The 20,210-nt window shown below is 44.3% G+C and overlaps 1 protein-coding gene across 2 annotated transcripts in view; it reads right to left on the bottom strand.

Moving 5' to 3' along the window:
* TSHZ2 (teashirt zinc finger homeobox 2) overlaps positions 1 to 20,210 on the bottom strand; it is a 189,601-nt gene that overhangs the window by 36,326 nt on the left and 133,065 nt on the right. The window contains exon 1 of one of the 2 annotated variants that reach the window (XM_069750897.1): positions 17,027 to 17,048. The exons of the other annotated variant lie outside the window; for it this stretch is intronic. The gene's annotated coding sequence lies outside the window, so the exon portion shown is untranslated. Of the gene's footprint in view, positions 1 to 17,026; positions 17,049 to 20,210 lie in introns of those variants that run through there. 2 annotated transcript variants of the gene reach the window in all.

Below are 20,210 nucleotides of genomic sequence, written 5' to 3'. Positions count from 1 at the left end.
ATTCTGCTCTCAGATTAGGTAGCAAATACTCGGTGACAGATTATCTTTTAAGGCAGGGGTGTCAAACTGCATTCCTCGAGGGCCTCAAACCATGCGTGTTTTCAAGATTTCCTTAGCATTGCACAAGGTGCTGGAATCATTCTGTGCAGGAGATTAAATTATCACCTGTGTAACACAAGGAAATCCTGAAAACATGACCTGTTTGCAGCCCTCAAGGAATGCAGTTTGACACCTCTGTTTTAAGGGAACTGGTCAGGTCCGACAACACCATGGTTCTTCTGCAGGTTAACGAGATGGTCCACTACATTGCATAACAATAATGCTCACTCAGTCCGCATCATGTGACCCCGGCTGCAGCCGCTAAACTTACGGATTTCCTGGATTCACCCAGATGGCACCCAGTCTCACGCACTCCCCCTGACTGACTGGGCTGTGGGCGGCATTTCACCGCACGTCATAGCCCATTATCCAGCATGTAAGGGGTGTACTGGGGGATAACTTATGCCCTACATACCTTTGTACACTTTCCAAATAAAATGGGTACGTTTCACATGTAAAGTGATGTGTCATGTGATATTGTTTTATTGTGTAGCAATATGTTAAACAATGTACTGATGTTCGGGTACTGTGCAAGTCATATCTCTTTATGGGTTAGGGACAGAGATAGGGAAAGATAGTGATACTGTGAGGTTTAGTATTAGTAAGGGGTCATTTAGGAGTTAGAACACTGGGGGGCACTGTAGAGTAGGAGATTAGACTGAGTTAGGTTCAGAACTGGTATCAGTCAGTGACAGTTGTGAAAGGGGGCGGGGCCATGTTGTGGCGGGAAGAGTGCCATCCTGAGGTAATCAGTTAGAAGAGTGGGAGAGAGCCGTCAGGTTGTGAGAGGAGTCTGTGAGGAGAAGCTCAAAAGTCCAGGTCCTACGGGCGGTGTGAGACCCAAGGTGGAGAGGATCCAAGCAGCATGAGAGACAGCAGCTAGGCTTAATGATAAATCCCGGAACGTCCAGCCCTACGGTCTGAAAAGGATTGGCAGTGGCACCCTTTAGTTTCACCCAGGACAGGGAAAGTGGACGGGGAGCATCAGGAAGGTGCAGTACCAGAGGATACGGTACGGGAACAAGAAATGGCAGGAAGGATCAGGGACAGTTCAGGGAAAGGAATGTCCTTGAAGTATGAAGATTACGGTGCCGTGTCTGTGATAAAACTGGACGAGCTCAGTAAAGAACTCGGGAATCCAGCATTCTGAGGAAAACTTGATTTCTCAAGTGAGTGACTGGCAATGCACATACTCAGACTGGACATGATGTTTATGTAGCGGAGTGCCAGGGTGTGGAAACACAGAAGCCCCTCGCCATAACTACCACCCTGGCCCCCATTACCAGTCCGCATCATGTGACCCCGGATGCAGCCACTGATGTCACATAAACTTATAGATTTCCTGGATTCACCCAGATGGGACCCAGTCACACGCACTCCGCCTGATTGACTCGGCTGTGGGCGGCATTTCATCGCATGTCACAGCCCAGTGTCCAGCGTGCGCTTCCTCTCCTCTGCTTTTATTACTCGCAAGCGTGCAGATTAATCCAGGAAATCCGGAAGTTGGCGTGACAGCAGTGGATGTCAGCGGTGCCTGCAGCCGGGATCATGTAATGCGGACTGAGCGAGCAGCAATAGCACCGCTCACAGGTACATATGGCAGCAGAAGGGATTTACAACAATAATTAGTTAAAAGGTGTAAATCGATAGATGCATTACACAAAGTAGTTGACCATCTCTTTTATAGCGTTCTGAAAGTGCCCAGCCGTTGTACTGAAAGTATGGCACCCGGGAGAAAATGAACTTTATTTCTCCCACGAGCCTCTGGCTTTCAGTTATGCAGGCGTGCCCGATACAATACAATAGAATTACAGCACAGAGTGGCGGCTGTAAGTACACCCCAGTACTGACTGACAGCCGGCTCCGTAGTGATAGTTTGCTGATCGCTGAGTGTCCTACCGATGGGACCAGCACCAATTGGTGGAAGGGGGAACGGGAGCGGTAGGTTAGTTAGCCAACCGCTGCTCCATTCTAACAAGGATAAAAGTGATTTGTTCTGTCTACTGGTGGAGACCCTAATGATGTACATGTCAGCATATTTCCTGGATAATTGATAAAGGGGTTGTCTAGAGAAAACAAGTTAAGGAGTCAAACATATCTCTGTGTTATTGAGTAGTAAGCGATCTCCCCTCCAAATCATGACCACCCTCCTGTGCGGCTTGCTGCACACGTGTCTCATTCAGTCACGGCCTGTGTCGCGGCTGCAGAGTAATACCTCCAGCTTGGGAAGTTTGCTTTCCATTCAGACTCAACTTAGAAAACAAAGCCGGCTCCTCCGTAAGACCGGTGCCCACCTTCTGAAACTGAAAGACTTTCACGTTCCCTTTCTCCCTTCGCTTCTATCTTCCCTCTAAGCCATAATTTAGGCTTCATCTCAATGAATGGAAGAGCTCGTCAAATAACAGCATTGTCCATTTTTTTGGCAAATTTTTGTCCGTGTATAAACCATCCTTAAGAAGTGGTTACAATTCTCCATGACAGAGGTAGCTGATAATAGAAGAAGCAAGACTTATTCATGACATTATCCACTTCCTGGAAAATTCAGGGGTCGAGCTACTAAAGAGCAAGCGACATGTTTGATAGAAATGGACATGTTTGTAGATGCGAGAAGCATCTGCCCCAAGGAATTCAAGGAGATAAGAGGTGCGTTTACCGGTGAGACAATTTTTTCAAACCCTAAAAACACAGCAGCTGCCGATACAAGAGCAATCATTGTATAATTCTCCAGAGCTGCAAGGACCACAAGGAGTCTGTGTCCTTGAGAGTCCTGCAAATTGTTCCAGAAACTGCCAAAAAATATACACGGAAAGGTCTCCACCGACTCTAAAGGGCGAGTATCCAGACTCTAGAATGCAAAGGCCATGGAGGAATCTGATAGATCCCTCTGCTTTGATTAAAGAGATTGCTTACTACTCGGACAAACCATTCTGAATCCTTAATGTTTCCCCCTTGTAAAATAATTTAAAAAAAATATATACTCGCCTCTGTTGACGATGCTATTCCAACGGTAACAGCACTTAATCCCCCAGGGCTCACATGACATTATGTCAAGCGATCCCTGTGGCCAATCAGCACTGATTTACTTTAATACAGATGTAGTTGACCTCTGGAGAAAGTGAGAGCAGTGGCAGCTCTCACTTCCTCCAGATATCTTGATTTGTCCAAAGGAGAAGGGAGAGTTAAGTCCGCAGGGATCACGTGACATATTGTCATATGAGCCCCTGGAAAGCCAGTGCTGAGAACATTGGAATGGTGCCAAGTGTAACTACTGACTTATTAATCCCCCAGCATATGCACTGTATGCTGCGAGGATTCATCGGTTTCTGAGCCGAGACCGGAGGGTATACGTTATGCATACTCCCAGCCAGAGACCGTCCAGCGGGAGAATACTTGCTCCATGCAACTTGTATTGAGTGAGGCCACCCCCGAACTCGTGGATGGTATTGTGTCTCAGGGCTCAACGGATCACTGAAATCAATCTTAAACACATGTGATTAGTTTTCCAGGTGATTCTAATTAAAGGAAAACTACTTAAAAATGATGTTCCACATTATTAAGCAGGCCACAGGTTTCAAGCAAAATGGGAAATAAAAAGGATCTCTCTGCTGCTGAAAAGCGTTAAATAGTGCAATGCCTTGGACAAGGTATGAAAAAATTAGATATTTCATGAAAACTTAAGAGTGATCACCATACTATGAAGAAATTTGAGACTGAAACAGCGCAGATGGAGTTCATGCAGATAAAGGCATAATAAGGAAGATTTCTGCCAGACAAATTCATTGGATTAAGAGAGCAGCTGCCAAAATACCATTACAAAGCAGCAAACAGTTATTTGAAGCTGCTGGTGCCTCTGGAGTCCCTCAAACTTCAAGGTGTAGGATCCTTCAAAGGCTTGCTGTGGTGCTTAAACCTAGTATTCGGTCACTCCCTAAACAGTGTTCACAAGCAGAAACGGCTGCAGTGGGCCCAGACATACATGAAGACTAATTTTCAAACAGTCTTGTTTACTGATGAATGTTGAGCAACCCTGGATTGTCCAGATGGATGGAGTAGTGGATGGTTGTTGGATGGCCACCATGTCCCAACAAGGCTGCGATGTCAGCAAGGAGGTGGAGGAGTCATGTTTTGGGCCACAATCATGGGGAAACAGCTGGTAGGGCCCTTTAAGGTTCCTGAAGGTGTGAAAATGACCTCTGCAAAGTATATACAGTTTCTGACTGACAACTTTCTTCCATGGTATAAAAAGCAGAAACGTGCCTTCAGGAGCAAAATCATCTTCATGCATGACAATGCACCATCCCATACTGCAAAGAATACCTCTGAGTCATTGGCTGCTATGGGCATAAAAGGAGGTAAACTCATGGCGTGGCCACCATCTTCCCCTGACCTCAATCCTATAGAAAACCTTTGGAGTATGGTCAAGCAAAAGATCTATGAGGGTGTATAACGCATACATACCCTCTGGTCCCGGCTCAGAAACCAGCCAATCCCTGCAGTGCATAGTGCATTTGCTGAGGGATTCTGAAGTCTACAGTCACACAGAGTTTCATTACGACCCTACATACCCGATGGAACACGTGCATGGTTGGTAGGTGTCAATCATTAGAACATATACCCATGTACGGACTAGGGCTGAAATTCAGCACTGGCATTTGAAATCACTGAGCCCATGGTGTCACCGCCCCCGAGCACCAGATGAGGATATATTACTAATATTACCCTGGATGGGGGAAAGCAACATTTACTATAAGACAAAGATTTCTAATGATACCCGTGGCCTGCTGGGTGGCCTGCTGGGGTAAGTGACTGAGTCAGCCACTTTGTGCTTCAGCACAACTTGTGTCTTGAGAACACAGATTCTGTTAACAATGTAGCAGACAAGGCAGCCCACAACCAGACTGGCCCTTCTGGCATTTGCCAGAATTGCCAGATGGCCAGTCCGGCCCTGCATATACCTGACAATCGTCTGTGCATCTCAGCTGGTATGTGGGGTGGTAATGTCATCAGTGCCACTGATCTCCGATGCAGAAGTGGGCAGTACTGGAAACTCCTTTAAAGGGGCTGTCTAGGACTACAATATTGCTGACCTATCCTTATAACAGATCAAAAGAAAACAATGGTTGGTCCCATGCCTGGAACCCCCAATGATCCCAAAGCCACCAGAGTGGACCACCACCAATCTGATATTCAAGATCTATTAAAGAAACATACATAGTAACATAGTAACATAGTTAGTAAGGCCGAAAAAAGACATTTGTCCATCCAGTTCAGCCTATATTCCATCATAATAAATCCCCAGATCTACGTCCTTCTACAGAACCTAATTGTATGATACAATATTGTTCTGCTCCAGGAAGACATCCAGGCCTCTCTTGAACCCCTCGACTGAGTTCGCCATCACCACCTCCTCAGGCAAGCAATTCCAGATTCTCACTGCCCTAACAGTAAAGAATCCTCTTCTATGTTGGTGGAAAAACCTTCTCTCCTCCAGACGCAAAGAATGCCCCCTTGTGCCCGTCATCTTCCTTGGTATAAACAGATCCTCAGCGAGATATTTGTATTGTCCCCTTATATACTTATACATGGTTATTAGATCGCCCCTCAGTCGTCTTTTTTCTAGACTAAATAATCCTAATTTCGCTAATCTATCTGGGTATTGTAGTTCTCCCATCCCCTTTATTAATTTTGTTGCCCTCCTTTGTACTCTCTCTAGTTCCATTATATCCTTCCTGAGCACCGGTGCCCAAAACTGGACACAGTACTCCATGTGCGGTCTAACTAGGGATTTGTACAGAGGCAGTATAATGCTCTCATCATGTGTATCCAGACCTCTTTTAATGCACCCCATGATCCTGATTGCCTTGGCAGCTGCTGTCTGGCACTGGCTGCTCCAGGTAAGTTTATCATTAACTAGGATCCCCAAGTCCTTCTCCCTGTCAGATTTACCCAGTGGTTTCCCATTCAGTGTGTAATGGTGATATTTATTCCTTCTTCCCATGTGTATAACCTTACATTTATCATTGTTATACCTCATCTGCCACCTTTCAGCCCAAGTTTCCAACTTATCCAGATCCATCTGTAGCAGAATACTATCTTCTCTTGTATTAACTGCTTTACATAGTTTTGTATCATCTGCAAATATCGATATTTTACTGTGTAAACCTTCTACCAGATCATTAATGAATATGTTGAAGAGAACAGGTCCCAATACTGACCCCTGCAGTACCCCACTGGTCACAGCGACCCAGTTAGAGACTATACCATTTATAACCACCCTCTGCTTTCTATCACTAAGCCAGTTACTAACCCATTTACACACATTTTCCCCCAGACCAAGCATTCTCATTTTTGTGTAGCAACCTCTTGTGCGGCACGGTATCAAACGCTTTGGAAAAATCGAGATATACCACGTCCAATGACTCACCGTGGTCTAGCCTATAGCTTACCTCTTCATAAAAACTGATTAGATTGGTTTGACAGGAGCGATTTCTCATAAACCCATGCTGATATGGAGTTAAACAGTTATTCTCATTGAGATAATCCAGAATAACATCCCTCAGAAACCCTTCAAATATTTTACCAACAATAGAGGTTAGACTTACTGGCCTATAATTTCCAGGTTCACTTTTAGAGCCCTTTTTGAATATTGGCACCACATTTGCTATGCGCCAATCCTGCGGAACAGACCCTGTCGCTATAGAGTCCCTAAAAATAAGAAATAATGGTTTATCTATTACATTACTTAGTTCTCTTAGTACTCGTGGGTGTATGCCATCCGGACCCGGAGATTTATCTATTTTAATCTTATTTAGCCGGTTTCGCACCTCTTCTTGGGTTAGATTGGTGACCCTTAATATAGGGTTTTCATTGTTTCTTGGGATTTCACCTAGCATTTCATTTTCCACTGTGAATACCGTGGAGAAGAAGGTGTTTAATATGTTAGCTTTTTCCTCGTCATCTACAACCATTCTTTCCTCACTATTTTTTAAGGGGCCTACATTTTCAGTTTTTATTCTTTTACTATTGATATAGTTGAAGAACAGTTTGGGATTAGTTTTACTCTCCTTAGCAATGTGCTTCTCTGTTTCCTTTTTGGCAGCTTTAATTAGTTTTTTAGATAAAGTATTTTTCTCCCTATAGTTTTTTAGAGCTTCAATGGTGCCATCCTGCTTTAGTAGTGCAAATGCTTTCTTTTTACTGTTAATTGCCTGTCTTACTTCTTTGTTTAGCCACATTGGGTTTTTCCTATTTCTAGTCCTTTTATTCCCACAAGGTATAAACCGCTTACACTGCCTATTTAGGATGTTCTTAAAACATTTCCCAATTATTATCTGTGTTGTGAGTTCTGTTTTTGGGCTCCCTCTGGTGGTTACTGATGGTACTGGGTGACTTGTCTTTCCTGGGTTTCTGGGTTCCACCTGTTCCATCAGCATATGGGAGTTTCCTATTTAACCTGGCTTTGCTGGCATTTCCTCGCCGGTTATCAATGTATCCAGTGTGTCTTGTTACCTCTGCTCCCTGCTCCTAGAACCTTCTGGACAAGCTAAGTTTGGATTATCCTGTTTTGTGTTTTGCTTAATTTGGTTTTTAGTCCAGCCTGCAGATATATGTTTCTCTGCTGCTGGTTGCTCTAGTGGGCTGAAATTGCTTTTCATGTACCATGAGTTGGCACATGAGTTCAAGTAATTTCAGGATGGTTTTTTGAAGGGTTTTTCGCTGACCGCGCAGTTCACTTTTGTATCCTCTGCTATCTAGCTTTAGCGGGCCTCATTTTGCTGAAACTGTTTTCATACTACGTATGTGCTTTCCTCTCATTTCACCGTCATTATATGTGGGGGGCTGCTATTTGCTGTGGGGTATTTCTCTTGAGGCAAGAGAGGTCTGTGTTTCTTCTGATAGGGGAAGTTAGATCTTCGGCTGGAGCGAGACGTCTAGGATCATCGTAGGCACGTTCCCCGGCTACTTTTATTTGTGTGTTAGGTTCAGGGTCGCGGTCAGCTCAGGTTCCATCGCCCTAGAGCTTGTTTGTATCTGTGCTTGTCATTTTTGTGATCCCCTGCCATTGGGATCATGACATATCTGTATTCTTATTTCTGAGGATATTGTCCCAGTCTACCAGATTAAGGGCATCTCTAAGCTGGTCAAACTTTGCCTTCCTAAAGTTCAGTGTTTTTGTGACTCCCTGACAAGTCCCCCTAGTGAAAGACAGGTGAAACTGTACAATATTGTGGTCGCTATTTCCTAGATGCCCGACCACCTGCAGATTTGTTATTCTGTCAGGTCTATTAGATAGTATTAGGTCTAAAAGTGCTGCTCCTCTGGTTGGATTCTGCACCAATTGTGAAAGATAATTTTTCTTGGTTATTAGCAGAAACCTGTTGCCTTTATGGGTTTCACAGGTTTCTGTTTCCCAGTTAATATCCGGGTAGTTAAAGTCCCCCATAACCAGGACCTCATTATGGGTTGCAGCTTCATCTATCTGCTTTAGAAGTAGACTTTCCATGGTTTCTGTTATATTTGGGGGTTTGTAACAGACCCCAATGAGAATTTTGTTACCATTTTTCCCTCCATGAATTTCGACCCATATGGACTCGACATCCTCATTTCCTTCGCTAATATCCTCCCTTAAAGTGGACTTTAGACAAGACTTTACATAGAGACAAACCCCTCCTCCTCTCCGATTTTTACGATCCTTTCTAAACAGACTGTAACCCTGTAAGTTAACTGCCCAGTCATAGCTTTCATCTAACCATGTCTCGGTTATTCCCACTATGTCAAAGTTACCTGTAGATATTTCTGCTTCTAGTTCTTCCATCTTGTTTGTCAGGCTTCTGGCGTTTGCGAGCATGCAGTTTAGAGGATTTTGTTTTGTTCCACTCTCCTCGCTGTGGATTGTTTTAGAAATGTTCTTACCTCCCTTCTGAGTATGTTTTCCTGGATCTTCTTTGTTCAAGTCTAATGTTTTTCTTCCCATCCCCTCTTCTTCTAGTTTAACGCCCTCCTGATGAGTGTAGCGAGTCTTCTGGCGAATGTGTGTTTCCCAGGTTTGTTGAGGTGTAGTCCATCTCTGGCGAGGAGTCCATCGTACAAGTAATTCACACCGTGGTCCAGGAATCCGAATCCTTGTTGTCTGCACCATCGTCTTAGCCAGTTGTTTGCATCAAGGATCCTGTTCCATCTCCTGGTGCCATGCCCGTCTACTGGAAGGATAGAAGAAAAAACTACCTGTGCATCCAGTTCCTTTACTTTCTTCCCCAACTCTTCAAAGTCTTTGCAGATTGTCGGTAGGTCCTTCCTTGCCGTGTCATTGGTGCCAACATGTATCAGAAGAAATGGGTGGACGTCCTTGGAGCTGAAGAGCTTTGGTATCCTATCGGTCACATCCTTGATCATCGCACCTGGAAGGCAGCATACTTCTCTTGCAGTTATGTCCGGTCTGCAGATGGCTGCTTCTGTGCCTCTCAGTAGTGAGTCTCCCACCACCACCACTCTTCGTTGCTTCTTGGCTGTACTTTTTGCTGTCACTTGTTGCTGTGTGCCCTTTTCTTTTTTGCTTGCTGGTATTGCTTCATCCTTAGGTGTGCCATCTTCATCCTCTACAAAGATTTGATATCGGTTCTTCAGTTGTGTGGTTGGTGATTTCTCCATGGTCTTCTTGCTTCTTTTGGTCACATGCTTCCACTCATCTGCTTTTGGAGGTTCTCTGACACTTTTTTCACCTTCTGTGACCAGTAGAGATGCTTCTGTTCTGTCTAGGAAGTCTTCATTCTCTTTGATGAGTTTCAAAGTTGCTATTCTTTCTTCCAGACCCCGCACCTTTTCTTCTAAAAGGGCCACTAGTCTACACTTCTGACAGGTGAAATTTGATTCTTCTTCTGGTCGATCTGTGAACATGTAGCACATGCTGCAGCTCACCATGTAGGTTGTCACATCTGCCATGTTGCTCCTAGATCCTGCTGACTTGCTGTGTGTTTTCCTTCTTGTGTAATCTACTCAGCCAAGCTCTCTTGCATTAATGTCCTACAGGCAAAAATTGGTGATTCTTTCCAAGCAGCTGGTCCCGGCTGTACCCAACGATCTTCTAGCTTAGGGAGACTCTTCGCTTTTCCCAGAAGGCACCTGGAATATGCAAATTAGCCTCCTCAAGCTTGAATCCCTGGTTAAAGAAAGTTTCCATGCACTGGACAGCAAGCAGAGATCTTGAAAAATGTGAGAAATTGAAGGACCAAATCTATCAGAAACTTGCACAACTTTACACTATTCACTGAGCTGTTAGAGAGTGGACGGCCCCACGACATATTCTACAATTGTTGGTCAAATTTTGCATAGCACCTCCCAGCGTCTCCTTTGCCCTACCTGCAGGGGGAGCTGCACACCAGGGGTCGCACCATCTTGTATCTCCAGATCCTGGTATGAGTAGAAATGCAGAACATGGATGACATTCCTTCCTTAGAATATAAATATGAAGGCGGAGGTGGGGGGGACAATAAAGACCCTCTTTGATGCTTGTGCCAGGAGAGAGAACATTCCTGCCTCTGACATATGGCTGCATTGACCTATCAGACAGAATTGTATTTTTCTATCTTTCCTTTGTAATAGAGCAGAGTCCATCAGTTGTGGAGCTGGGTGCAGGGAAGGATCCGGCAGGGTGTGCAGCTCATGATTTATGGCGTATTTTCAGCTCTTTCTTATCTTTAAGCCTAGGTCAGAGGCAGAAAGAATGCAGGGAAGGCACTATTTCCATAACATCTTAAATGGTGGATAATGTTCCCCAAGAAGCCCCATGCTGTCAACAAAGGCTCCACAAGTTTATTATCTCACAGACACCAGAAAAAAACACTGTTAACCCCGTCTGTTCAGCCCCGAAATGCAGGAAAATAATCCCTCAATTACATCTCACCCTGTATACAGTGCAGTGCTATGCCAGACACTAAGTGCCGCAGTCACCAGGACAATGGTGTAAGGGTACCGTCACACAGTGCAATTTTGATCGCTACGACGCCACGATTCGTGACGCTCCAGCATCGATAATTTCATGACGTATGTGCGATGTAGAAGCCGTTGGTTACTATGCGCACATCGTATACGATATATGTTACACCATTCGATCATGCCGCCACAGCGGGACACTAGACGACGAAAGAAAGTTTCAAACGATCTGCTACGACGTACGATTCTCAGCGGGGTCCCTGATCGCAGGAGCGTGTCAGACACTGCGATATCGTAACTATCTCGCTCGAACGTCACAAATCGTGCCGTCGTAGCGATCAAAATTGCACTGTGTGACGGTACCCTAAGGGGGTAGTCACCCATCTGCCAGGGTGTTAAAGTTTATTGTTGGGGTCAACTGGAGCTAATTTCAACTTGTGATCGTGTATAAAAATCTTTCTAAAAGAAACCTAAATATGTCATACTAATTATCTATATCGCCATCAGTAAGGATTGCACCAGCAGAATAGTGAGTGCAGCTCTGGAGTATAATACAGGATTTAACTCAGTATCAGTAAAGGATAAGTAAGGTAATATTTGTACACAGTGACTCCACCAGCAGAATAGTGAGTGCAGCTCTGGGGTATAATACAGGATGTAACTCAGGATCAGTACAGGATAAGTAATGTAATGTATGTACACAGTGACTGCACCAGCAGAATAGTGAGTGCAGCTCTGGAGTATCATACAGGATGTAACTCAGGATCAGTACAGGATAAGTAATGTAAAGTATGTACACAATGACTGCACCAGCAGAATAGTGAGTGCAGCTCTGGGGTATAATACAGGATGTAACTCAGGATCAGTACAGGATTAGTAATGTAATGTATGTACACAGTGACTGCACCAGCAGAATAGTGAGTGCAGCTCTGGGGTATAATACAGGATGTAACCCAGGGTCAGTACAGGATAAGTAATGTAATGTATGTACACAGTACCTCCACCAGCAGAATAGTGAGTGCAGCTCTGGGGAATAATATAGGATGTAACTCAGGATCAGTACAGGATATGTAATTATGTACACAGTGACTGCACCAGCAGAATAGTGAGGGCAGCTCTGGGGTATAATACAGGATGTAACTCAGGATCAGTACAGGATAAGTAATGTAATATATGTACACAGTGACTCCACCAGCAGAATAGTGAGTGCAGCTCTGGAGTATAATACAGGATGTAACTCAGGATCAGTACAGGATAAGTAATGTAATGTATGTACACAGTGACTCCACCAGCAGAATAGTGAGTGCAGCTCTGGAGTATCATACAGGATGTAACTGAGGATCATCCTCACTAGCTGCCTGCACCATGTAAGCATCCCCTCTGAAGCTGGGACTTGGTGTAGTACAGATGGCTCTTGCAGCATCATTGTGGCTGTGGTGTTTGTCTTATTTCTGCATTGCACACTCCATCATTTCTAGAGTTGTCCTAAGCTGCATTATTATACAAAATTAATATCCCATAAAAAACCCAAGCTAAACAAATGAGAGGCCCTGATAAGCGAGCTGCAGCGCTCGACCAGCCTCGCCCTCCCTGGGTGCTGACCTGTATTTCACTTCTTACAGTCAAATGAGAAGCTGCTAATTATAAGTAATTTATTGCCCCTACTACAGATGACTTATGGCTTCCTGATAAATTCCTACTACCCCCATATCTGGAGGAAGAGCTTAGACAATAAAGAATTTATAGCCCCAAGTCTCCAAGACAGAAGACCCCCACTGATATCTGCAAGGATGTACAGTGAATGTACAGCAGTTCTAGCTTGTAGAACAATGGGGCCCACCCTACAGCTCTCTATATGTTGTGAAACTACTACATCCAGCAAGCCCTGACAGCCAAACTCCATCACATCAACACTACATTGTGCAGTATTCACTATACTAACTGCAGAGCAGAACTCCCCACTCTTACCTTCCAAACAGTCCTATGGTCAAATACGCAGGGAAACCGTAGACACCAAGGTCCGAGGGCAGAAGAGGCGGGAGGAATCTATAAGGGTGTGTTCACACTGAGTTATTGGAGCAGAAACTCCACGTTTTTGTAGAGGTTTGAGGAGGATTTGGAAAAGTTTCTGATCAGTGTGAACATACCATTATGGTATTTGAACCTCTCGTGTCCTCATCTGGACTGTCTCAAGTTCCCATTGGACGTTTTTTTCCTGTCAGATTGCAGAAAAATATTATGACCCTTAAAAAGGGTGTGGGTACTAAGGCTTCAGTGACCCAAACGAAACCTGGCGCCAACAATGAGCTGTTCATTCCCGTACTGCACTCTGGCCTATGCTGCCACCTTCCGCCTTCCAAATGACATTATCCTCAGCGGATTCTATCATGTAAATTATATTCATAGGATCGGGAAGCATAAATTGTCCAATGACACGGACTGCACGTCTCCCGTGAGCGGTAATGTCTATTGTCCACCGGGGAGCTGACATTTCTTTCTAATGCTAAACCCCCCGCAGCTCCAGACAGCGAACAAAATGCGCAAGTACCTGCTCCGGGCGGAGACGCGGCTGAAGTTAAGTCATTATTACATTACTATAATTTATATAATTTTAGTGCATGTTGATTTCCCACTTGTAATATACATGGCTGGGTCACAATCATTTAGCCCAGCGGGGGGCACAGTCCGTGGCAATGAGACTCGCCGGGTGGCGGGGGGCTAAGTATTCCCCAGATTGACAACATTAATAGCCAACAGAAAAGGCACATCGCTGGCAATGTCGGGACTCGGCCACAACAATTATGGGCCCGAAGTAATGCAGATCAATCAGACGAGAACACTCAATGGCGGCTACTATCAGTCCCAGCGCATTTCATCAGCCAGCAAGACGCTTCACTTTCCCTGATGCGAGGATTTTCGTTTCTTTTCTTCCTCTTATTTGCAAAATGAGAAGATGATTTAAAGGAACATTAACCTCATGATAAGAAATGTTGGATGTACTGGTAACTGGTCTGAAGCTAATCTGAGACTACACTGATCTGAAGTTTCACAGTCGCTGGGGAACATCAATTTGCCCTTTCAATTTTTCTTTTCCACCTATTCACCCTTTGTGATTTCTGACAGTAACCTAGGATTAGGAAAACAGCTATTTTCTTCCAAAAACAGCACCAGGTTGACTCATGCACTTCAATGCTGCAGAGCTGCAATACTAGACATAGCCATAATCAGGTGTGGCGCTGTTGCTGGAAGAAAGCAGCCATGGTTTTCTAACAGAGGGCAGAGAACAGTGAAAAATAAGGTGTACTCTGGCATACTACAGAGGCTACAGGAAAAAGACTACAAACTAATATTGATCATGTTGTCCCATCTGGGACTTTTATGACGCATCGATAGGATAAGCAATGAGCATCAGAAAAATGTGGGCCCCTTTCCGACATGCACAGACAAGTCTTCATTCTAGGAGAGTGGGTGCAGGAGCCCAGTTCTCAAGAGTGGGACTCGCATTATCTGGAAATGTACGTCATATCGTATCAATATGCCTGATAGGACAATCTCTTTAATCATTCTCAGCTCCTCAGGGGAGGAGCTTACCCAGAAAACCACAAGAGTCCCCAAAAAAGAAAGTGTATTAAAGTTATAGAAGTTGGCAAAGATAAGCAAAAACATGACTGACTGATGCAAATTGGTGCTGTTTTTAGAAGAACTCACTTCAATGGAGCAGAGCTGCAATACTAGACACAAACATAATCAAGTATGGCACTGTTTGTGGAAGAAAGCAGCCATGTTTTTCTAACAGACGGCAGATAACAGTGAAAAATAGGGTGCACTTTGGCACACTACAGAGGCTACAAGAAAAATAAACTAAAATTGATAATGTTGTCCCATTTGGGACTTTTATGGGACATTGATGGGTATGTCATTAATATCCTAAAAATGCTGGGGCCACTGCCGACATGAAAACATGTGCAGGAGCCCGTTTCTAAAATTATTCGGTAATGTATGGCATATGCTATCAATATGCCTGATAAGACCTCTTTAATAATTCTCAGCTCCTCAGGGGAAGAGCTTATGCAAAGAAACAATCCTCCCACGTTAAAGGGTTTGTCAAAGATGAGAAAAACGTGGCTGCTTTCTTCAAGAAACAGCACCACAGCTCTACTGAAGCACCCTCTCTTCTTTAAATGACCACTCCAAGCCGAAGCTGTCAATCAAAGAAGAGGGAGGTGAGGATTGAGGGAAAATGAGCAGGTGGGAAATCAGGAGTCTCATTATTTCCCTCTTTTCAGTCTCCTAGCTTTGTTACTTGAGATTCCACATTATCTGCCAAATTACTAAGCAGAAGACAAGTTCTCGATTATCAGAATGTTGGGATTTTTGAGTTAGTAAATTAAAGGAACTTAACCATTTTATTGAATGAATAGTAAAACTATGGTTACAATTACAGTCAGAGTAAAAAAAAAATGGATTATCAGATGCCTTAGTAAAGGAACTTCACAATATTACCTTTTAAACACTATCATATTTCCTGTACAGAGTTCCCCACTTCAGAGAGAGAAAAAAAAGTAGAAAGGACAAGCTCCTGGTGGATGCAGTGCTGTTGGCCCTGAATGCATGCCGCCTCTGGGTCCAGGCTGCTGACAAGCACCATCAGAGGAAACAGATTTGCAAACAATTAAAATAAAGCACAAAGCACAAGGAGTAAATATTTCCGAAGGGTCTGGATGCAGCATGAACATTGTTTTGTTTCTTCCTTTGGGGGCCCAGTGGTAACATCAAACTTCACGTCTGACTCTTTCCTCTGATTTATGATGAGACTCAGGATCTCATCCAAATTGGTTCATCCGGCTCCTCCCCGACTCTGCTGCTAGGGAGATGTGCAGTGTGGGGGCCACAAAAGGTGTACAGTAACGGGGTGGGGTTATATGAATATAAAAGAATACAAAAAATAAGTGTAAGAATATCCACATTATATATAGCATTTTACAATCACCTCACAAGAAAAAGGGGAGCAAAGACCCCCCTAACCCCCATTCTATCATCCAATGAGTCATATCCCTCATGGATTCCAGTTTGTTTTGACTTCAGTCAATCTTCACTTGTTCCTCTATGCAAAAATCTAGCTTTTCTGTGCTGACCGAGAACAGGTGGGTGTATTTTTGGGGATTTTATAAGAGTACTCGCAGGCTACTTACACCCCTAAACTGAGGGACATTCACTTTCACTATTTGACCTTATTACATTTGCTAACTGCCTTCTGTTTCATCTCCTATACTCAAAGCTTTGGAATATAGGGGTGCTTGTGACCCCCATTACGTTCCCTCAGACTTCTAATAAAAGTTTGACTTCTGGCACAGTTGTACATTTTAATCAGTGTCACTATTCCCTTTCTCTATTCAAAGTCCATCAGTTTACGCTGGGGTCTTATCAATATAGTTTAAACATTTTTGGGGGGCCATCCATCCTTTACCACCAATGAGCCTCTTGTAACTTATGTGTCTGCTGAAACTTGTAATCTAAAAAAGCGATGGATGGAGCAATAGTTCAGAGAGCCTCTCCCTGCTGCATGAGATGACGCTGCTTACGAATCCTCTGAGGTAAAATATAGTTTTGCTCGATTATGTTCCACTGTTGACAGTAAGTGTTATCCTGCTGCACATAGATTCTGTCTGAACCCCCTCCCCCCCTTTTTTAATGATCTGGAAGCCTGCAGACACTGACTGCTTCCAAAAAAATTTCCATCCTTCCCACAGTTTCCTCCAGCTCCAGTGATAAATGACACCTGTCATTCTGTCACAGACAAATGGCACAGATGGGACAGCAGTGATATATGGCCCCGCAGAACAGGAAATCAGAGCCATTCTGCTCATTTCTGGTGGGTTTTTTTTTTGCTTTTTTTTTGTCAGTACTGACCAAGACGTTCTCAGGTCTCTCTGGATGTTAAAACTACTACAAAAGGAACAAACAGCAAAGAATAAAAGGCGTGAAATGTGAACCTCACCTTATCAGGACAGGAGGAAGAAGAGAAGCTGCATCCCCATAGAACAGAGGACAATGGCAGGCGATAATGATGATGATGATGGTTTTGATGCGGAGAACAGAGAATTCAACAAGCATTGACTGGTAACACATTTCTGTGCCAGCGTGAACTGATACTACCCCAGATCAGGGGACAGATACAGACACGCTGCCCCAAACCCGAAATTAAAGGGTAACTCCAATGAAGGAAAGTTCTCCCAGGGTAATTATTCATTCGTCACAATCTCTTCTGTATAATTTTACTATCCCATGTAGAATCAAATAAATCTGTGCAGATATTTGCCGGATTATCCAATTTTCTCCACTTATAAAACATCCTGGATTATTATATGTCGGATTATAGGAATTTCACCATGTCTATATACTCTCAGATCGTTGCAATTGTGTCCTCGTTCCGGATTCGCAGCCGTCATGCAGTTCACAGCCACCGCCATCACGCGACAGATCTGTACACACGGATACACTACATACATATTCTTATAAATGGAAGTCATTGTGAAATATTGTGATCGTCTCGTTGGATTACAGCGCGTGTTAGCAGCTGCCCGTGCGCCGCCGCACCTCATCTGCCTCCAGCTGCACAGGCATTACCTATGATTGATGTCCCTGATAATGCTCTAAGTAGGACAAATGCCACATAGGGAACAATGTATATTTATACCGTGACAAATGGCGACAGTATGTGACTGCGCCTCACTGATAAAAATACGCAAAAAGTGACAAACCCTGCAAATCACCTGCGGACGAGGCATATGCCATATAGGTGCCCAGCTGGCAGTATATAGGGGAAGGATTGGTGGCTTCTATGCAAATTAATCTTAGGGAAAGATTTTGCTACATTGTATTTGTTTTTTGGAAATACAACGAATAGGATGGGTGCATGATACCCGCCGATGTGCACAAGCGACGTTATCTGCGCCGCCAACCTGAAAAAGAAAGTATGGGCGAAAGTTGATAATACTTTTTATGCAATAGTTATTCAACTTTCTCTAAAGTAGATCCCTATAAAAGTGAGTAGAGAATGTGGCGCATGTGCGGCCACCTCTCCATACCTGGCAGTACAAGCCGACACCATGTTCTTGAGATAATTGCTGGTCCCACCCAAATTGATATATACTATAAAATGTCCTAAATAAAAACACCCCCTAGAGTGATTCCCGTTTTCATAAAATGGGTCCGGTTGGATAATGCTTATAAATACAAGAAATTTTGCAATTTAATGTATGTTAAAATTTTCATCCGTTCTTAAGATATTAACATTTTACAGTTCGTTGCTTTGGAAACCGACCACCGCAGCTATAGATAAGGGCAAGCTCTTTTCTATTGAGCTTGTAAAGCTCCGCCAGGATCGCCATTATCTTCTTCAGCGCTGTGCTTATAAATTATAGTCCAAAAAAAGAAAAAAGGTGGCACTCACCATCCAATTAAAACAGTCCTTTAGTCCATAAAACAGCTTATAAATTAGACCGCAGCGAAGGTCGGTCTCCCAGGCAACGAGTTCAACTGAAAATTTTTTTTGTTAATATCTCGAGAACGGCTGCATATAATAAAAAGTAGTAAATTGCGAAAGTGCTTGTTTTTACAGTATCCATCTAGGACGGTGGGAATAAACCCTTAAGTAAAATTTCTTTATTTTGACATATACGTAACATTTGTACAGGCAGAGGACCTTCACAATAAACTATTGCAGTATCACATTCGTATTGCTACGGTACATTCTACTACATTATGTGGCGGATTATTGGACATTCTGGACTATCAGATGCTGGATAAAAGGAATTATACATATTCTTTGTACAGCCAGAGTGTATTTTATATGATTTCTGCTATAGTCGAAATCTTGTTGCGGAAGGGGCGTATCATATCTTCTTTTTGGCTTCCATCGACCTACTGATGCCCCACGGATATGTTTCCCCGCGTACGTGCAGCGCTTATCCCAGCGCACATGCTTAGACCACATACGTGACGTACGCCCTGCCTTACACTGTGCGCCCGCACCGCCGGCATGATTCTTACTAACCTCTCAGTGAATTTATGTCAGGAGACGGCCCAACTTGTTCCCTGTGACTAATAGTCTCTGTGCAGCACAGATCAGCGGCTCGCCGCTGCGCCGCTCTGCATTGTTATGTATTCTACATCTCCAGCCGCCTTCCTTCAGACCCACATTTATTCCAAAGCTCGCCGATCATTTCATCTGACAGCGTCAATGCCTTCTGATTAGGGCCAATGTGATAGGCCGGCTCTCAGACAAGATGCTCAGAGCAGACGGATGCCAGCGCGGGCTGGGGGGATGGGGATATTAAGGTCCCACATCGAGGACGCCCCTCTGAACCGCACTTCCGAAAATATCCAGTAACGCAAATAACCTAAACCAAAGCCTTCATGTACGGCACGGCGTCACATCGTGACAACTATCCAACGCGATCCCACCCAAGTCCGTCCGGTGCCTTCACGTATTGTTTTATGGCCGCGTCCCCCCAAAAAACTCATCACAGAGACAGCTGAAAACGCAGCAGGGAGCCCTCAGGAGCACGTGGACGCTCCGACTTCATACGGGCCTGTGTGAGAGCGCGCACGGGCTCCTGTCAGATTACGTCTCCGTCCGCCACTGATCCACTGTGTATTTTGATCTTGAAGGATCAGATGGACTGTGATGTGTCAGCAACGCAGAACACAAGTGGATGTGACATACACGGGCCATGTAATGTGACACAGCGACATGCAACCTGAAGTGACAGCCAGAGAACGCACCAGGAAAAGCGCGCACTTCAGACGCCTGGGCCCGTTAATTACAGTCTTTAGTTCGTATATTAATGAGTTGAATATGGAGTATTTGGAGCATTATAGGATTTCTAGGGGGAGAAGAGTGGGCAATACATGGGCTCATTATAGAGACAAGGGGGCATTACATGGGCTCAGGAGAGATAAGAGGGGGCATTACATGGACACAGGAGAGATAAGAGGGGGCATTACATGGACTCAGGAGAGATAAGAGGGGGCATTACATGGGCTCAGGATAAGAGGGGGCATTATTTGGGCTCAGGAAAGAGAAGAGGGGGCATTACATGGGCACAGGAGAAGAGGGGGCATTATATGGGCACAGAAGAGGGGGCATTACATGGGCTCAGGAGAGAAGAGGGGGCATT

The sequence above is a fragment of the Ranitomeya imitator genome, chromosome 2 (genome assembly GCF_032444005.1).
Source record: "Ranitomeya imitator isolate aRanImi1 chromosome 2, aRanImi1.pri, whole genome shotgun sequence".
NCBI lineage: Eukaryota > Metazoa > Chordata > Amphibia > Anura > Dendrobatidae > Ranitomeya > Ranitomeya imitator.
Note: the sequence above shows the minus strand (reverse complement) of the source record. Positions and strands in the feature narration are given on the sequence as shown.